The sequence below is a fragment of the Falco punctatus genome (assembly GCF_963210335.1).
Source record: "Falco punctatus genome assembly, chromosome: 3".
NCBI classification, from domain to species: Eukaryota; Metazoa; Chordata; class Aves; order Falconiformes; family Falconidae; genus Falco; species Falco punctatus.
Genome location: NC_137582.1, coordinates 63132390 through 63153863, shown reverse-complemented (window position 1 = coordinate 63153863; position 21474 = coordinate 63132390). Strand labels below are relative to the sequence as shown.

Genomic DNA, 21474 nt, shown 5'->3' with positions numbered 1-21474 from the left:
TGCCTCGCCAGGACCCCCGTTACCATGAGCGGTGTGTCCCTCCGCTCCCGGGATGTTCCTCCTGTACCTGCCCCACCAGCAAGGCCAAGCCCCCCTCCCGTTGCTCGTTAAGCCTCCGGGGTAGCATCCCCAAAGCAGCGGGCAAGACCAGTGCGTGTCTGTGTGAGCAGGAGAAGAGAGCTCACCCTCTGGTCCGTACTCAGCCAGCTCCTGGGAGCTGCTGAAGGCACAGGAGCTGGGCTGCAGCGTGTCCTGCTTCCAGTGGGCTGGCTGGCTCGTCACAGCCCCACGCCAGCACCGCTCCCCCTCACAGCACCGCGGCGATGGCCCAGGCTGCCCCCAGACATGCTCTGGGCCTGCCCACGGAGACAGACCTGCTGCTCCCCACACCTCAGATATGCGAACTTCATGGACCAGTCCCCCCCCCAAAAAAAGGATCCCCTGACTAAAGTCAAGGAGCAAAGGCCAACAGGGGAAAGAGCCTGAGGAGCCAGCCTGCACACAGTCATCCGTCAAGCCAGCATGCAGAGGAGTCAGGGTGCTGAAAATACTAGAAGACACATCCTGATACCCATATCCGCAGCACACAGCAGGCTCCCTTGTTGGGTTACAGGCTATATCCCTGCTGTCTGGATTTATTAAACGATTGTTGATGTTCAGCTCGATACTGCATGGACTAAGGCCCCAAACCAAACAGTACAGTCAGGCTGGGGGACAGTGATTGTGGACTGTAAATAAATATCCCGAGAGTTCCTAGAAGAGCAGAATGAGTTTAAGTTGTATGTCAATGGAATGCTTTTGTGCAAGCAGAGTGTTAACAGACTACAGCACCATTACCAGCAAAGGGAAGTAATTCAGTTCAGATAGCGGATGTGGAACACCTTCCAAACTACAATCTCATCTCCCCTAGCCTACTTTGAAAACAACTGATTCAACAGACCAGCCTTTTAAACATGGCTGTTGTATGGGCATGGCCTGCTTTGTGCGTACAGAGTCGCTGCTGAGGCTGATTACCTTCCTGTTGCAAATTCTCTGTTGCCAAGGACTGAACTGTCAAACAGATTTTCTGAGCCAAGGATTGACCCACACGCATCATTCCCAAACCTCATATTTAACATGAGAAGTTGGTTTCAGATGTGTGTAGTTCAAAGACTAGAAGCAGAAAAAATAAAATTAATGTATTAGTATTAACGCTGCTTCTTTACTTCGGTCTCCTACAATTGAAGCCTGGATGTTCAATCTTTTCAGTTCCTGAAGGGCATTAACCTTCTAACACAAGCCAACTGCTTTGGCAAAACTGGGAATTCGGTATGTAGAGAGACTGGTAAGATTATACACTTTACTCCCTCTCTAGCCCACTACTTCCCAACCCACCAAAATTTGTTTAGTATTACTGTACAAGCGCAGGCATAATGACTGAAAAATCATTAAGAGTGCTGTATCCATAAGCAATGCACCTGATAAGCATCCTCAAGAACATCCTCAGAACAATATTTGGCTATTTATTAAGAATTTATCATCAAGTTTTTAATGTGAATCAAGCCCTTCAGGGGCTGAACAACTGCGTTGTAAGTGCCAGATAGCCCAGAAAAGCCGCTCTGTCAACAAGGACAGGGGACTGGCTTCCTTCTAAAATCCCCCTCCCAGTAGCAGGTTCCACATGACCTCTGAGCAGGTCGGCTGCTCTGGTGACAGGGTTGAAGCTACCTAAGCAGGCTTTGGCACACCGAGTCATCATGCTCCTCCACAAGCCACTGCAAGTCTAGCATATTAATGATAAACCCAAGGGCTAATTAAACTTGGTAACATTTAGGTGAAATTTTATAAAGGATGTGTTTACTGATCTGTCTCCTCGGTCTTCACTGGGAAAACAAAAGACTCATTCTGGAAACCACAAGAACGAAAGCCGATTTTTTGGTTTTACTAGTAGTAAAGATATTATCTCTTAAGTGTAAGAAAACAGCGTTATGCTTTGGTGACCAAAACTGGACAGGTGCTGCTTTCTCAATAGGAGTTTTGCATTTCTGCTACTTACCTCCTTCTTTCTTTCTCTGCTTCTCTAAAGACATTACTGACTGGGCAGGCTTTTGGCCAGCCCTTACTCTGAGAAGTAAAGAAAAAACCCCGTCTTAAACTGGAAAATAAGGGAGTGTTTCATCCTGCCTGCAGTCAGCCCCTTGTGGTCACTCACCTGGGGAACCTGGACAGTGGGGGTGTGTGTGTGTGTGCGCAGAGGTGCTTCCCCCTCCCTGATACAGCTCAGAGCCACGCACCTAACTTCAGCCCTGAAAACCATCTGAGACGGTCACATGTCTACAACCATTAATGCTTCACGCAGGGCCATGCATCCTTATGTGCCTCTTCCAGGCGGCACCAGGATGATGCTTCACAGTCAAAGACAGGCTGGGGTGACACGTGCCTGCTGGGGGGGGAGCTATGCTTTCAGCCCCCCAGCCAGCCCAGGCAGGCCTTGGGAGTACCCAGGTAATCACTGCCTGCTGCAATCCCAGCCCCATGTCAAGCTAGCAGCCATGGGAGCATGGACCTGGGTCCTTCCCGCTGTCTGTTTTGTGCCAGCCCCAGTGCACCCACGGACAGCGACACAGCTGTAGCACAGATGAGCTGGACCAGGTCTCTGCTCACAGTGGAAAAAGTCAAATTGCTTGCTGGGTGAACGCTGATGCCAACACAACAAAAGGCAGCAGGAAATGGTCAGTAAGAGACAGAGCAGAAGACCAGGACCATTCCCTTTTGGGTAAGGGTCTGCACCTGGATGGGCTTCAAGTGACTGCAGACACACCCACCAAATGCCCCCACCTCTCAAATTGCCACTTCCTGGAGCAAATTTTCACCTTTTCCGTTAAGTCTGGAGTTTACAGGTTAAATCTGTCAGAAAAAGATACTGAGGAATGGCACCACCTCAGGGAAAGGAAAAGTGCTATTCTCGCTGGCAGTGAATTCAGGTAACTTATTTGCCAGCAGGTGCATATCTATTATGTCATTGTATTTAATGTGATCAGGTGCAAGGAACAAGCAGACAGGAGCAGTGTGGAGAGATTATCAGCACAACCCAAAAAACGCAAGTTTGGTGGAGGGATTTAATGCAGAAGAGGACAGCATTCAAGGCCTCTAAATTAACTCCCTGTTCAAGCTGTTCTTTACTCTGCATTAATAAGGATTGTGAAATTGATTTTTTTTTCTTCTTTTTTTTCTTTTTTTAAATCACCCTTTGCAATCTGCAGTTAAGGACCTCCCTCCAAACTTCATTTCCTAGAAAAACAAAGCAGCTCTTCATATGCATAGTTAGTTGCACAGCCTGCGTGGTCCATGTGGTAGCCACGCGTGCGATGGTTTGTTTTCCTGTGCTGGAAGGAGGGTTCAACCTGGGACACTGAATTGTAACATGCTGTTTTAAAAGTAATCACCGTTTCAGACCTGACTAGCCCTAGCTCTGTTTACACTGGCGAGTGAGAAAATCTACTCATGAATTATCCCCACTGCAGTTCTATTAGTCCTCACACACCAGCTCGACACAGGCAATTTACAGTCGTCTCCTCCAGCAGGGTTAAATGGTACAGCGAGCGTAATGTGTTGGCCCTGTTTACCCTGGAGATTACACTGCTGGTAACTTTGATGCTCGTCTGCCACTGCTGAAAAACAGATACAAATTTCTTAGTGCTGACGCGTAAGGAACAAGAAACTCTACGCAGGGAAAGGCAGCTGTAAATCTGAGGGTGATAATCAGTCCAGGCTACTCAGACCTTGAAAATAACCCTAAAGGGACAAAGCAACTGGGTGACTGAGAAACAAAATTTCACGCAGGTACCCATTACGTCGAACACTGTTATACAGTGGCTTCCACTTATTTTAATCATCGACTAATTCAATCCTCCATTTAGTTCTATTAAAAAACCGTGAACAAAATCAGCTGTGCTGAAAATACTGCAACCCCTTGCATCCCTCATTTGATCACATTCCACAGCTTTTGCCTTACGTTGAGCTCAAATCTAACCAGTAGTTGTAAAAATGAGCCATTTAAGGAAAAGGCAAGAAAGGATCACCAATGTATTTTTCTTAATCCTGTTGTTATTCAGAGTTCTCCCTGCAGCACATGCAATTAATATCTGGTACTGGACTCTGTGGAGTCTCAGTGGTTGCAGCATGACTACCCTGCCTAAGCTCCCTGTGTTTTCCACGCAATTCCCAGCAAGTACAGGGAAGAATCATCCCTCATTATTAATATTTTTTTTAGCCCATTCAAACAGGAGTTAGAAGAGATGCACTAAGAACCACATTAAAAAGCTGAGAGATCACATCATGCATTATCCTACCATAGGAACAGATGAAAGTTAAATGAGAGACGGAATTAGCATGGGTGCTAGAATCTATGCATATGCAAGAACCCACCTCCAACACAAAACTGAAAGCCCTGTTGTAGAAATATAGGTTGCTAAATAAGCTATTAGCAGTATTTTACACACAAAAAGGAATGTTCATTCTTCCACTGAAGAACACACTTAGGAGTTACAGAGAGTCTCCTGCCAGGTGGATTATTCACTCCATAAATCTCAATTCCCAACAAACTCCTTGGCAGCCAGGAAAAGAAAACAATGGGCACTTGACTGCAGATTAACAGACTATCAAGATTTTTTAGTACTTTCTGACTAAGGTGTATGGGAAGACCTCAAAAAGCTGGACAGTGCAGAAACCTTCCAAGATCACAAGAAAACCCAGCAACCTTGGTCTAAAAAAAGGAACCTAACGGCAAGACATAGAATGGAGATAAGAAGGGAAAATAGAACCAGGATTACAGTAAAGCACTAAAAATACAAGTAGAATGTGAACGCTGTATTTTTATTTCTGACACTAATATAACCAGCTGGTTTAGAGATACAAAGCTCTGCCTCAATGATGGTGCCGTCTAGTACCTGAAAGTAAAGGATGAAGAGAGGAACCTGGAAGAAACATCCAAAGAGATAGGGGAGAGAAAGGGAATCAACATAATGCAAAAATTTAGGCCAGCGATGACAGAAAAATAATGTTTTTAAAGAACCAAGATGCCAATGTAAGCTAGCATTAACACTGAAAATTAAGGAAAATACACTGATACTGAAAAATGGATCTACAAGCAAAACAAAGGAATTTTCTTCATTTTCTTTTATCCTACAGTTTTCTTATCACTTGTCTTGCCGCATTTACATATATGCTGTCTGGATGTGTAATCATAAGGGAAATTAACCCTGGATAACCCCATGCTGCAGCATGTTTACAGAAATTGCTCTAGAGAAAAAAACTCTAGGAATAAAATGGGGGACATCCAAACCATTGGAAATAAAGGGAGTCACAGACATGATAGGTCTGAAGGATGGGAAAATCTCTTTATGAGAACATGCCATTAAACATTACAATCAAGCATAAAATTGCTCTGCCACAGTATTTTGTTTTATTTGCATTGTTAAATTTCTTCTCCTAACAACAATGGATAGTTTATAGCGCTAATGATTTATACAAAAAGAGCTGCGTAAATGCATCCCAAATGGGCGGCTTCTTTCTTAAGAACTGTAGACTCAGTTTCCTTCAGCTTGATCACAAATCAGTGACTCACACAAATTTCACATCTGCCTCAGGATACAATGGTGCAGCTTCTACTGAGTTTTCATGATGGATTAAGTTCCTATGGTGCAAGAGAGGTGTAAAAATTTATGCTGATTTAAAAAAGAACAGTGCATTTCCACAAATCACCATGGTGCAAAAACTATAGATGCCTTGCCATTAACAACTGTTATCACTGAATCTGTGTACTAAGTTCATTACTTCTGGCTTCTGCAGCCCTGCTTAAAATAAAATACATTGTTTGTATACAATTTGTGTATGTCCATGCACAAAACACACATTTTCCCCAGTAAATCAATGTAATTGATCTGGAGAAGGGGGCCACAGTTTAAAAGTATTCAAATTGGTCTGCAAAACACATTCACCTCACTTTCAGTGTATCCCCAAAAGAGATGGGGACTGAGACTTCTGACATGCAGAATTATTTGGATTTGTTGCACTTTATAAGCCACTTTATGATATAACAGAATATTTTATTCCTAATCCACAGCATTCCAAACTGTTAAGTCAAGCTCCCTCAAATCAGAGATCAAAGAGTGGCATAAAACAAGACTTTGGGTACACTTCGATCACATCTTTCCGGTGTTTCTTTGACCTTTATGTCAAAATGAAGATATTCGTCAACTCCCTTGATTCCAACAGCTGAAGCATTAAGAAACCCACTTAATTTATGTTAAAATACTGAGAACTGACAACACTGGGAATAAGAATCAGAATCTAGTCAAGACTTCTTAGACCAGCCACAATGAGAATAACTGCAGATACAATGTACTCAGCTCATGGGGAAGCATCAGGAAGTTTCTAATGCACTTCTGTTCTGACTAATGGCCTAAGTGAGCACGTAGACAATAATCCTCCTGCAGGGGATGTGAGGAGGTGGGAGAGAAAGTCCACAGAGAATGTTGGCCGTCAGAAGCTTCCTGCAGTTTTTCCATAACCACTTATCGGGAGCCACTTTTAACGCATCATCACAGGCATTCCTCGGCAAGCAGCGGCGTTTCTGCCACTTCCTTCAGACTGGCAAAGGAGTAAGACTTCCCAAAAATACATCCTCTAGAAAAGAGGGAATTAGGCAAGCAAGCTCAGTGCTCAGCGAGAATCGGATACCTCACTGCTGCTTGTGAAAAGCAGACCTCTGAGTATACCACCAGCGAAATGACAACCATGTTGCAGAAGCTACCAGGCTATTTTTACCAAAGCAGAATATGTTATCTTTTCATTTTGTATAAAGGCAATAAAAATTCATAAGATTCATGCTCTGCATTTAAAGAGAAGAGCTTGGTAATACAGCATTCAGACCACATGGTTTTTGACATTACCATGAATCGTCTACGTTCTTCAGTCTTTTGACATGTTCACAGGGATGATGTTTACACTGACTAGTTCATAGTACATCATATCACATTTTAATGATTCACTTCAGCTCTGACAAAAGGAAACATCTGCCATAATTTTTTCTTTCATGAACTTTATCACAATTAAAAATCTGACGTTTCACCAGCCTGTGTGCCAACCGAGAAGCACGCCAAGTTCAGCACTTCCTGATACATACAAATGCGTGCAGCATGAACAGCTAGTACCAACAGCACCAAGCCATCACTGACTTGTCAGTCCCCACCACAAAAGAGAAAAAAGATCACAGTTTGTGGGCAATAATTTCATAATCTTGATCTGGTTTCCATATGACAGAGTGCAAGAGAGAGAAAGAAAAAAAAAACACAAACCAAAAAACCCCATGCTTCACAGCTCTGTGTGATGACAATGTAAGATTTCTATGTCTTGCCCTATTGCAGCCAGAAAAATATTAAAGCAGCATGTTAAAACTGGCACAGCTTCTAAAAAACGATTTCCAAACATGACTTGACGGACAGCACCCTAGTAACTCGATACGAAGCTTAAATCCGCATCGACTTTACATAAAATTAGGCCAATCCTACCCAGTGCAATGACAGTATTCTTGTTTTCAACATAATTAATGGTATCTACAAGCTCAAACCACTTCTGAGACATTGCGCATATGACAGGAAGGCAGCTTGACCATTTACCATAAAGACCAACAACCTCTTGTACCCTGCACAAGTCTGGGATAACTGTTGTACCTCTAGGCAGCTCCAGTGACACCATCATTTCAGGGTGGAAGCCAAGAGCCAGAAACAAAACCAGCAGCCTAATGATACTGGCAATGCAGTGTTGCTTCATCCGTGGAATAGCAGCGTCCCACTACTTGGTGGGCTGTGATGTTACTCAGCCCAGGCAATCCAGGAGGGATGGATGTTTTTGAACAGACTCTAGGACAGAGCTGGGGTCTCAGTAAGGGCTGAAGGGGTGCTTTCTAACACTGCTCCTCCATCCATTTCTTCCCCTGTACTACCAGCATAACACTGAATTTGGTACAGTATACTTAAACTTGAAGTGTTTCATAGGAGGACTTCAGGGACTGAGAAAGAAATGGAAAAATGGCCCTGCGTACAGCACATACAAGACTGCCCCAAAAATATGGCATAAAAGATGTTTAAGGAGAATGCATCGTCTACTAGCTACATCAGACTGAGGTTCAACTTCTCTCCCCAGCTCTATCACAGACCTTCTAGTGACTTAAGGGAAGTCCCTTCAGCTCTCCCTGCCTGTCCCCACTCTTCCCTCTCCTGATACCACAGCAGTGCTTCCACAGAGCACGGCCTCACCCGCGCCGGTCTTCACACACTGCCTGATACCAGTACTCTATGAAATTTGGGCTGCTAAGCCACTTTTGAAGACGACATATGAGCACTTAAATCATAAAGGTGCATTTTCAAGATCTGCCTAGTGGCAAAGGACAGGTGCCCTTTCCCGATGAGCAAAAGGCAGGCCCCAAGTGGCTGCAATGGCATTTTCCTTTGTGTGCCAGCAAAAACCAAAATTTGCTTGAAATCTCAACAGACACACTGGGAACTGACAGCTAATGTATCTTACAGTTGGTTGGCTGGTATTTTTGGATGGGAGGCTGCATTTCAAACTACTTCATCCTATGTTCACACTCTGTACGACTGTACATCCAACACTGTACTGACTCACCGGTAGCATTTTTGTGTAGCCCACTAAAGAGATACCATTACACCCTGTTTGGGTGGGGTGAGACCTTCTGGGTGAATCTCCTTGTGGGAAAGGAAGTTTGGAGAGTAAGATACTAATTTTCAGAGTTACAGAGAAACTGTGCTCTCTCATGGGTGCCTGCACACACAGAGCAGGAAAAGCACATTCACTCCTCACTCTACGCTACCCCATTGTGGTAGTGAAACTACCGATGCTTCAAATTTGGCACAGTCCTAATTCTTAATAAAAAAACCCAATGAAACCTAATGAAAATTAGGATTAAGGTGAAGGGTTAAAAGCAAACAAACCCAAGTTGTTATGCAGCCTCCAGGGAGAGGGCTGTGCTTCCTGCCCAGCCTAGGAGGGGACACTGCCCGCACACCTTCCACACCGTCAAGTTGCACTGGCAAGTGCAGGGCAGATGCAGCCTTCTGGAGAAGCAAAGGGCAGAGACATCATCCCGTTCAGTCTGAGATCAGGGGTCTCTGCCATACCTCTGATCTGCTGAGTCTTAAGCCACAGCTGCAGAGATTTGGCCTGAGCCAGGCAAGTGCTTTGCAATGCAGCTTTGTGATCCCCTGCCACCAGGACTGCTTCACGCACTTGCGCAAAGATTCAAGAAACAGCACCGACTGCTCACCCGTTACCTGTGGGACGTGAGTCAGGTTTGCAATGCTGGGAGACAGGTATTTTTACCACAGGATCTGCTGTCACAACAGCAAATCCCAGTTGCACATTTACCAAAAGCACTAAGGGGATTTGTCCAGGATTTCAGGACGCCTGACATCCTGATCTGCATAGCAGCTCAGACCACGCTTTTTGCCATTCAGAAGTCCCAGACAAATGACTCCTGAGAGTACGTGTTTTGCCAGTGCAGTGCATACTCAGTGAGTGTGCAGGGTCTGGGACACGTCTGACATCAGAGGCACGTGCTGGCCACCTGCACACAGCACCTCAACCTCCCACACACACTGTGCGCCCGGACTTCATCAGACACCTGTGTGCACCCATGCACCTCCGTCCGCTCCCATCCACAATGCCTGGGCACACCACACCACAAGGACCACGCATACAAACTCCCTGTGGCATGTGACAAAGACCTGGCCACGCAGCCCCCACCCTCAGGAAGGGCAGTATATACTCCCTGTACATGCTGCACCACTCCTATTTCTGTAGTCGCAACCGAATGCAGTGCAAGCTTGCAATTACTTTCCTCACAAAGTTTACACACTACGGAAAGAGCTTCTCAGCCTACTTCTGTTCTCAGGGATCTGATTCCCTGGCTGCAGTAGGTACACAAAAGGGTCTCACAGGAGAAATCTCAGTGCACTAATCACGGATGATTCATGGATGAAGTCTGAGAAGCGTTTCTGTACCACACTAGGGATGGCGAGGCTGAGTTGCTCACCTGCTGATACCTTACCTGCCATGTTTCCTGCCTTGGAAGCTGCATGTCATTGAATTAGCACAGTTTTATTAGATTTAATTAGAAAAGGGACACTCTTTCCAGCTCTTACCCTGTTTTTTATAGACACATCAAATAACTTTACCTTGCTGTCAATATATATGGTTTCTGTTTTACACACAGAAGATGGGAAGAAGGGAACTGCTCAAGCCAAGGCTGTGCATACAAGGAACATGAATCTGTCATACAACCCAAACTGGCTCCCAGCTTGAATCTATCCTTTTTTTGGGCAGACAGCTTAGACACTTTGAATTTGAAAGGGCTCTGGCATTTTTGCTTCATGTGCTCTCATATTTCTTGCTGTGAAAGCTCAACTAGGACTTTCTGTTCATTGTAGGTGTCCTCCTTAAAGCCAGCTTAAACGTGAATACCTAAAAAAAATTTCAGGAAGGTGGGTTTTTTTGTTTTTGGTGTTGGTTTTTTTTTTTACTTTTATAGGTAAGAGTTGTGGTTTCCAGTGTTAAATTGGAAAAAAAAAATTCAGCTAAAAGAAAAGTTGCTCTTTTTTTTTTTTTTTAGCACAGAGCTTCTGTCATATAAAGAAGTGTGAGTCCCAGTTTCCAAACTGTTCATATTTTACCTTTCCTGCTGTATTTCTTTAGTTAATACTTTACAATTATGCCTGAAACCGAAGTAGTTTTAGTTTCTCTGTTGCCTACACATTTTGTCATTTCTAACACGACAGTATTGTAACCCATTTGTTTTCTCAGTGCATCTTTCAGCATCACTTGTACTTCACAGTGCAGATGTCTAATGCAGATCAGGGCAGGCACTGCAGTATATTCTGTTCCAAAAGATATCCCCACCTCTTCATTTGTTTTGCAACATGGCTATCAGAGTATTAAATAAATAACGTAATACTTAGCATATATCCATTGTTTTACATATTCTGAATGGTTTATAGATGTTAATTTCTTCATGTGCTGCTCCTGTGAAATAGACCCAGCAGCAATCATTTTATATGAATTGCAGCTACAAAGCCAGTCAATAGCTAAACTAAATAATCAGATTGACAGCCCTTTCTCAATTTCTGAGGCCAGAATAAACCTCACTGATAAGGAGAAACAACAAAAAAATTGCAGATCACCTCCTGCAAACATATGAAATGTAGGCTAAACTTTGATCACAGCTTTTTCTCTGTGAGCCTCTAGCCCAAATTCAAAGCCTGTGTTCTCTCCCTTAAAGCTCACACCCAGAGGCACAGCTCACTGGTCAATGCAATCTTCAAAGTTTCCCATCTTGAACAATTTATTTTCAGGAACAAAGCCTGGAAAAGGTCCAAAACCCCCGTGTGGGTTGGCAGCAGCTCAGGATGCTGTCTAGGTGTGTCTGGCTTGCCCAACTAACGACTCTTTCCACTTCCTCTATTCAGAGCACAGTTGTGTTTCCCCGAACTGCAGCAAGCCACCCATTAACTTCTAGTCCTTCATTTCTGAAAAGGCTACCGGTTTCTCCCACTAGATCCCCAGCTTTATGAGCTGTCAGACACTTTGGGTTTTAGCTGTTGGCTGAGAATTTGACAGCAAATGTACAGTTTAGGATTTACGGCTGGGAAAACAATTTCCCAAAATATCTGTATGAATGCAATGTAGAAATATGCCACATTATAATGGTGAGTACTCTCTCAAAATGGAAGCGTTAAACTTCAAGCACAGCTCTATGCCTGAGACAAGCCAAGAAACTTCTGAAATGAGTAACAGGCCTTGCTCAGCACCCTGCGGGCAAAGCAGCCCCCTCCTTCCTGCTCCTCTTCCCCCTCCAGGTAGCCCTGGCACGGTAAAGACTTCTCAGCTATGCTTTTCAGCCAAACTCACCTCAATACTGATACCAGGACAGTGTTTCCCAGCTGCTACCATCAAACTGTTAAACCCTGAAATGGGTCCCTTTGAAGTTTATTAGAATCATAGAATCATCTAGGTTGGAAAAGACTTTTGAGATCATCGAGTCCAAACTTAAACTCATTTTTTCATGTGCAGAAACACAGAGAGTAAAAAACACTAATATTAACCTGTTCAAACAGCAAGAAATCCCCCCCATTTCCCCTCCCCCCTGGTTAAAGCTGCAAAAATTAAATCCATAAGGGCATTTATAGAGAATGTCTTACTTAGGGAAGAAAACAAAAGTGACTGACACAGTTATTTGTCACCGCTGGTAAATAAATTTGCGTGGCTTACAATGTTTACCCTGGAGTACAGCTGAAAGATCCATTCGTGCTGCATTAGAAACCCGCCTCAATGACAAACTTCAGCTCCCCGCTCCAGCAAAGCTGATGTATTGACTAGACAGGTAGATTTAGGTGCTCTGACTGTCTGGATGCTATGGAAATCATGCTGCACACATCTGACCGTTGTCAGTGGCAGAAGACAAGCGCTGGCCTCATTCTTATTCTAGCCAGGAAAAAGGCCTCGTCTGCATTAGCCTTTTTACTGAAAGGCTGCCATATTTGTCAGTTCAGACGCATGTAAGATAAGCTCTTTCCCCGTTATCTAATATTTCACCAGGCAGTGGAAACGAAGGATAAGCAGAACCTAATAGTCTATGTGGGCAGGAGATCTTGAATGCTGTCAAGCTCAGCACAAGGCCTGGATGCCCTAGACAAGGGGAAGTTTACAGCAGAAGTTAATCACTTCATTTTGAAGAAAAACTCACAGGGATTTGGAAAAACGGTTATGACTTATCCTGGCTACACAGCAAGCAAGGAGACAAGTGTAAAACCCTTCGTGCAGCTTTATACTCCGTGCCTCTCCCTTCCTTTAATGTAGGTACTGCTTGGGTAAAATTGCAGTCCAGTGAAAGGGGATTAAAGAAGGCAGCTGTAAAACTGCTGCTTTCCCTAAGCAGCTGGAGGAAACAGGACAAGCAGGGAGAAGCAAAATGAAAAACCGAATTCTGTGTTCCTGGAATGTCCTGGGCTGATCAGTCCCTTGCACAGCAGCTAGTTTTACCTGTATCCCTCCCCTCTAAAACTGCCCAAGTCTCATGCAGAGTTGGTAGCAACCTGGCAAACAGATCAGAAGGGCTCTCGCTCAGTCACAGGGCTCCCTGGTGAGCACGTATCTAACAGGCTTTTATGCTGCATAATGTGGATACAACAGTGCTAAGCGAATGCTGAATAAAATTAAGATAGCCTGTTTCAGAGCTCACAGAGTAAGTCTGATTTAACAGCATGTCTGCTTAACAGATACACCATCTTAAACAGTAGTGACTGTATGGTCACACTACTCCATTTTAATGCACTGACATGAGAATCAAACTGTATTTGCACAGAAGTGCAGCTCAAAGTATAATCTTTCAATGTTTTGGCCCACCCAGAATGGCCAATCTATGTCCAAATGCGTATTTTTCTTGTCCATCTAGCACAAGTGGATTTTTTGGGCATAACTGTTAATAGGTGCCCTGCCAAAACACAAGTGACAGCCTCTGAGAAAGGGTTATAACATGCACGTGGGGTGTGGTATCCAGCATCTCTCTGCTGCTGGCTCCTGATCCACTGCCCACATTTTAAACCAATGTGTGACATGGTGAATTGTGTCATGTGCATGGACTCCTAACGTCAACTCTGCACTTAATACCTCATCTGCTCACCAATAATAATTTCAATGTTCCCTGCAGTCAACAACATTTTGGCTGTCAATGGCAACAGTCCCAGGATAACTGCTGTCAGCAGCGCCGCACCGTGTGGGCCTGAATGTGATGGCAGCTCTGCTGTGTCGCCTGCCTGCTCCCATCGTGTGACAATGGGGTGCACAGAAAGTCACAAGAGTCAAGTGCTCCTTGGCGTCAGCACTCGCCGTCATCACGGAGTAGGCCAACTGGGGGAAGATGCATGTGGCATGTGAGCCTGCAAGGAAAACAAAGCCTAGCCTGCATCTAATTTTAGGCTTGGCAGCCTTAAGGAAGTTTTGGGCCGTCTTTATCTTTGGCTTTTCCAGCACCTCTTCCTTTAAGGTCATACCCTTAAAAGTGGTTGTGCTGCCTCTTGCTCCAGGTCTCTTCCCTGCCCCCATGAGCCCGGTCAGAGGGTACAGCAGTGTGAAAGCCCTGACGCCCCTGGAAAGCCTTCCTTTCAGGGAGCTGGCAGGATGCCTCACCCAGCAAAGGCCTCCCAACCTGCTGGCATAGGTGGGACAGAGAAGGGATGATCTCTTGCACTTTACCTCATCACCAGCTGCCTGCATGCCTTTCTGAATCGCTCTTGTCCTTGGGTTGGTCAAAACCTTCTCTGACTTTTCACACAACCTTGCGATATACTTTCTTTTTTTTTTTAGTAATGTACATTAACCACTTCATTTAAGATTATCAGTTTCACGTTACTGGGAACAAGAGGGAACAGGAAGGTGCCAGGAGCTGATGGAGTCTTCTAGCTAGCCAAACTCCATTTCCCCTTATAGACCCCCCAAACTCCAAAGCCTGTCCAACAGGACTCAGATACCCATTCCTCAACACAGGAGCAAGATGCCAGAGGCTAGCTGCTTTGCAGAAACTGCCTGGAGGCATAGGCAGAATAACGCAAGTACCCTCCCTGCTCTCTGCAAGCCACAAACTCTCTGTTGTGGCAGGCCAGGGGAGAGGAGCAGAAGCTGGACCACATTGTCCCCACTGACACGGGGAAGCTACTCATCCCCTGGGTGTCTCAGCCCAAGGCTGGTCCCACCATGTAGGCACTGGCCCTCTCCCAGTCACAGCTGCAAAGAGCAAGCATGCAGCAGTAATGCTACCAAGCCTGCACGTCCAGCCCCAACATCCAGCAAAGCAGCACCTTGTGTTTAGGGAGCATAGAAAGGCAAAATGAAGAGAAAGGCTATGATGGCTTTCCAAAATATTTTTGTTTCACTGTTAAACTCCTAAAATGCAGCAGGGTTTTGTCAAAAAATTGGAAGAAAAACATAATAACCTAATGGTGACCCTGCACCCTTTACAGTATTCCACCTCTGCTGCTGTTTTCCATACCCACACTTGCAGAATGCAGCAGGTTACCCATCACGACACCACCACTGCATCCCAGCCCTGGTGGTACCATACAGACTCCTCCCCACATGCTGTAGGGCTGAACAAAAATACCAGCTTCTGGAGGAAAGTGTCTTTCACGCAGCCATACAACATGATCTCTTCCTTCTACTTGGCAGTCCAGCTGCCACTCTGAAGCTTGCACAGAAATGAATAATCTCATTTTCTCTGCTTTTTAATTTATTTTTTTTTCCAGGGGGATGGGGGAAACCTTGATTAGACAGATGTGGCTACTTAAAAGCAGTCTCTGGCAAGTCCATTCTCTTGGAAACAATTGGGGCAGAATGGCTCTCTGTTAATGTTACATTTAGTCATTAAAAATGTGCATTCGTAACTCTAAAAGCTGCTAGAGGCAAACACAAGAGAGAGATACATACTCAGATTTACATTCAGTTTCCAGCCTGGTAGACTCAGCGAAACTAAAATTAACATCTCTACCTTTCATATGCATTTATGGACAAACATACATTGAGTAATAACCACCACTGCTGTACACATTTGAATCCTCTTTCAGCAGAGAACTAAATGCCTTTTGAAAAACCTAAATAATTTAGCATCATAATAGTGTGAAGTGTGTAAAGACACTTTCATATATTACTGCATCTAGCTCTGGGGTACAGCACAGGGGATGTCATCTTAAAGCAACAACACAATGGCTTTGGGCAGGAAATACAGCTAATAGATAAAAGGAACAAAATTACTTGAACTGGACTGGAAGCCATTGCTCAGTAGTAATAATAGTTAACCCAAATAAAAATAGTAACAAAAAATAATACGAACTATACAGTGGGATCTTTAATTATGAGGATCTCTAAAGACCTTGGTTTCACATTTCATCCATGCTTGTTAAACAACATCATGGTAAAATTAGCTCATTCTGACCTTTTATTTGTATTACAGCAACACAAAGATCCTTCCATCAAGAATCACAACTGCAGTGGCCTGAGCACTGCATAATTAAAAAAAGACAGTCCTTATATCTACAATCTTGACGTCTGGAACTACAGCAAAAAATTTTAATTTCTTATAAAACAGGAGGTGAGATTAAGGAGTAAAATGCTCACAACCACTGTACAAAATTCTGCATACTCTTAGCTCAACATCTGCCTAGCCAAAAAAACCCAAACAACCCACCCATCCTGAAGGAAACCTTTTCAGGGTGTTGACAGCAAATACTATTTCCCCTATATCAGGGTCCATCTACTGAATCACCAAGACAGTTTTCTGTTGCACTACGACAATCTCCCACCAAGCCACACGCAGTAACCACAAAGCCCGAACATGGGGAGTAGCAGGAGAAATTAGCCCCATTGTGTTTTCTGTATTCCAAACGCCTTCTGCTCTCCTTTTTACTAAGCATTAAAAGAAACTGTGAAAACAAGGACCAGATTCTAACAAAAATAAAGCTGCTTTCTGTCTTCCTATTACCTACCTTATAGCATTTTTGGCGTCTGAAAAAAAGCCTCACATTGGGAAATAATTAAAGGTTAAAAAAAAAAAAAAATGCAATCTGCAAGGTCCAACTTAAGTAAAAGCAAATTAACTAGATGGACACACAGTTCAAATGCTGTGGCCATACTACCCAAGACTGTCCTTCACCACCAGCAACTGGAAAAAACAACTGTCCAAGATGTTTTTGTTCCATCACCCAAACTTTGCTTTGCTCCCAGACTATGGACTCCAGGAACAGAAAACTATACCTGGTTTTCCCGTAACATTTTGCAAATTTCACAGCCTACTTTAAATAACTTCTGGCAGATTCCCACCCCCACACCGCCCCACCACACACACCCAAGCTCCTTGGAGCAGGGAACCTTTAATAATTTGCTCCTGCAGTGCCAAGCAGAATGGCAAAATGACAAAAGAGAAAGAGGAAGGGGAAAAAAGGAAAAAAAAAAAAAAGAAAAAAAGAAAAGCTATAGAGCTATGCAGAAATGAATCAGCAACAAACTAAGCTTCAATGTAAAAAAGGGGGGGACACCTAAATTAAGGTGAGGGACTATATGAAAATAAGCAGGTGGGATGAAACAGGCACCCACACAGGTGCTCAGAAGTGATGATTTAACAGTCTCTTCTGATTTCACAGTTCAGGAGATCCCAGCACACCACTGCCCTAATATGCAGCATAACCCACTGGAAAGAAAAGTCTCCATCTACAACTCATTTGTTAAAAAATGGCTCTTTAGGCTATCGTAAGACAGTAATTTACAATGCCTAGATTCACTCTGTGCTTTGTTGCTGAGAAGAGCAGAAACAAACTTACTGTTCCTCTTTTACAGTGGTTTAAAAGCACAGCGCAATTTCAAGGGCAGATCAAAGTTAGACTAATTATTTCCTTTCTGCATATCCTATAACTAAATGTAACAGGTCACTAGGGAAGGGTGAAACAAAAGATGAATGTATTTGCACACACTAACAACAAACACTAAGAAACAAGGACATTATTTATATAATAGAAAGATGCATAAGGGAAAACATCAAAGCCAGTATTAAACACACAAACCCACAAATATATCACCAATGGTGCCTAAATAACTAGGGAAATAAACTGTCTGCTCTCTTTCTCCACACTTCAAATTAAACGTAACTGCTGAGGAGGTTAAATCCCTCAAGAGCCTTCAGCACTACCCATCAGGAAAGTTTGGTAATTCTAGTATTACCCACTTGAAGTTAATCCCAAGATCAAGAAAACGTTTCCATTGTTTTCTGTTGTTTAGAAACATTTGAGTTTACTAAGGCCATGCCTTAAAGATTTAGGCCGCAGTCTGGAAGGCTAGAAACATGCTTTATTATAAAATCTTTATAATGAAACTTGACATTCTTATTTATATGGTTCCAGGAATCAGAGCTTTAAAATACTCCAACTACCATGAGAACTGAAAAGCAGTCAAGAATTATAATTTGCCTGTAGAAACTTGCAGAAGCAAATAGCTCCTGTTCTGCATTAATTTCTCTCTAGGAAACCTCAACAGGGATATTTCGCATACATTACTGTTCTTTTGTCCTTTTCCCAGGCTACTTGATCTGCTAGTCAAGAAATCTCAAGCTTTTTTGGGAAAAACAACAGTGTGTAACTCTAGTGTTTTGTCCATCTGTCAGCAACTTCAAAAGCAGTCTCTGTGGCATATCCTTAAGCATTCCTAGTTCAACCACTGCTTCAAAGTACCTACACAAGGTAAGACGACCCCAGCATACAGGGACTCCTCCAGATAGCACACAATACACAGCAGCATCTGTCAAGGCTCAGGCAACTGTCCAACTTCTGTTAAGGCCCATTAAACTCTCCATGATTCAAGAGAGCTTATGGAACAGAAGCACCACTGCTGCTTGTTTTGAGATCTTCCCCTGAAAGCCATGTTCTTGGACAATATGCTTTTTTCCCCACCAAGGGTTAAAGAGGCTCATGGGAATTGGAAGAGGAAAGGGAACTAGCCTTTTCAAGGAGGAGAACTGGGGGTCATCAGTGAAAGCCCTCTTGAACAGAAAGGTGGCACCAGAGGTAAGGTACCTGAGCAGGACAGGGGTGGCTAAGGCTGCATGGAGCACAGGTCCACCAACATCAGCTGGGGCTCCACAAGTGGCAAAGTGTGCAGTCCCGCGGGAATAATACTTGGAATATTTATTGCTCTTTTCTTTCATTCCTGAAGCCTTAGGGAAGGCTGTCACCTGGCTCACATCCAGGAAAGGTTGCAGGGATCAGGCCGAATGCACACGACTGCAGCCTGCCACGCAGAGGTCTGAACAGCACACCTAAGTTTCTACAGTACAGCCAGGAGCAACCCCAAACTCCTTTTCAATTTCTACACACAAATAAAGGGCCTTTCATTTACTTTACAGTGCTCTTTATTTTTTTAATGTGTGCCCTTTTACTGTTCTTTGACTAAGAGTACAGATACAGGCATTTCTCACCCACACGGTACTCAAATGACTTTCAAACCTTTGTGTTAGCTTGTCATTTTTGGTAGCTTTCACACCCCTATTGAAACAAAGCTTAGACAAACCCTGAAAACTAAGGATCTCTCCAGACATGTCTAGACTCTCAGTTCAACAAGGCACAATATTTTTGAACTCTCTAACCTTTATGGGAGGTGACCAAAGCCAGCTCAGACAGACTAAACTGACACACTGCCAGCTAATACCCTGAACACCTTAAAATGCAAATAGCTCTAATCTTATTAAAAATGATGCAATTCGCCCTACCACAACAGCAAGAGGGGGAAGGGAAGCAAAAAATACCATTGATAGCATAGGCTACTGCTCTCCTCATACAAACAAAATTGTACCATTTATGAATTATTTCAATTTCCAGTTAAAGAAGTTGAAGAATTGGGATTTTTTTATTTTTTTTTTTTTTTAACATCCATATTGAGCCCGGTAAAAGACTATATCTAGGCTATGCGTGGGAGGTGAAGAACTGCCACCATCTCCCAAAGACATGACTAATACAAGATTTGGTAAGTCAGGAAGACAATGCCAAGTCTTTCCTCATACTGTACAACTTGGATGAAAGCAAGTATGTAGGAAGGTAGCTACAGCATGCCAGTGTAGGCTCATGCTGTACCCACCGCTATAAAACAGGTACCTCACTAACTTAGATGGTGCAAACAGTGTAGAAACAGAGCAAAAAAGTAGCTCTTTGCAAGCCAGAGCTGTCACGCTATCCTGCCTCCTACCTCTAGTGTGGGACAGCAGGAAACCCGGCACCCCATATTGCAATGGAGGTGCCGGGCAGATGCAAGTCAGTTCTGCTTGGAAGAGGGACTGCGCCACCGATGCCATGAGCCTCGCACACCACCTGATTCCAACTGCCTAAAATCTGCTCATTTACAGCCTGTTAAAGTACAGTCTCAATTTCCAGTCTTACAGGGTGCACGCTCTGAACATAAGGTAAATGAGATTGGTGAAAAGTTCTTTATTCTGATGGGCTACTTGTATCCAGTATCCTGGAAAAATAATGCTGCCTTGGATTTCCACATGCCTTTCCACCACAGGATTTCTAGATTCACTCCGAAGACTAGTCCCAAGTCTAGCCCTCAGTGGAAATGCCTCAAGTGAGGCTGGCCAACTCCAAGCTTGTGACGGCTAGCATTTCCAGATACCCAATTCACTTCTTTTCCAGGAGCAGGAATGCATGAACAGCTAGCGCTATCAAAGTATCAAAAAGGACACTGATAATAAACTGGTTTCTACCATGCAGTATCAGCGGATGAGCTGTGCTCCGGTAGCACAAGAGCCCTTTGGTCATGCTAACAAGCAAAGGCACATGGGAGAAAGGACTGCTGGAGTTTTGGAAGCTATTTACTATGGTAATCTGCAACTGGCGTAGAGCAGCATGTACAGAGGGAGTGTGGCAAGTTGACAGAAAGCAAGTTGCAAGCCTCTTCTCTTTTATTGAGGCTTTGCTCAGCTGGGTTGCTTTATGCAACCACCACAGGAGCAAATTTACCATGGGAGGCAAGAGGAAAAACAGATTGATTTATCTTAAACCCTGTAGAGCTGCTGCATTCTCAGTTTTGCAGAGTACAGCCCCAAAGCACAGATCCTATCACATGAAAGACCTGTCAAAAATAAAAAACTAAGCATTCTATAAACACTATAACATCATCAAATATGCATTTGCCTCCAGATCATGGCTTATTGCTAAATTAGGACAAATCTCTTTTCAAGTGACATCTCAAAGTAAAACAAAACCAACCATACCACCAAAACCAAATGGACCAAAAGCCCTGCAGCCTAATATCCCAACCAGATGCACATAGACTTGTGTTCCTGTCTGTTTTGGATCACAAGAGCATAACTATGAACCTATTCTCAGACGAGCATTCGCATGCCATTAAATAAACTGCTAACAATCTTCAATACTAAAACTCTGGTTTAAGTCGGGTCACAAAAGAAAGGATGGAACAGTCCCTGTAAGTAGCTGGGTTTTGCTACACCTCTGATGGATTTGAGATGAGGGATCTGGTGACAGTCTGCCAGTCACTGGACAAAGGGCCACCAAGGATGTCAGCAATTAAGGGAGACCTGTGGTGAATAGGCAGGATTTGGAAAAAACATCCAGGATGAGAGCTGCGAACAGGGCAGTCTGCCTGTGCCATGCTAGCTGGAAAGCAGCTCCCTGTAGTGGCTGGTGATCTTGTAAAGGCATTTTCAAAAAAAGTAGGCAGCACAACTAGCTCACTCTCTCAAGTCACACTGGATCAAAAAACCAATCAATTCCATTAACAAAAAAGGAAATTCTGCCACTGTGAGGCACTGTGAGCAACATCTACACCATGGCTTGTTTTTCCAGCTTATACAAGGGTCCAGCTACCAGA

At 43.8% G+C, this 21474-nt stretch overlaps 1 protein-coding gene across 3 annotated transcripts in view; it reads right to left on the bottom strand.

Moving 5' to 3' along the window:
• Window positions 1–21474, bottom strand: part of LDLRAD4 (low density lipoprotein receptor class A domain containing 4) — a 212670-nt gene that overhangs the window by 27302 nt on the left and 163894 nt on the right. The window lies entirely within an intron of this gene.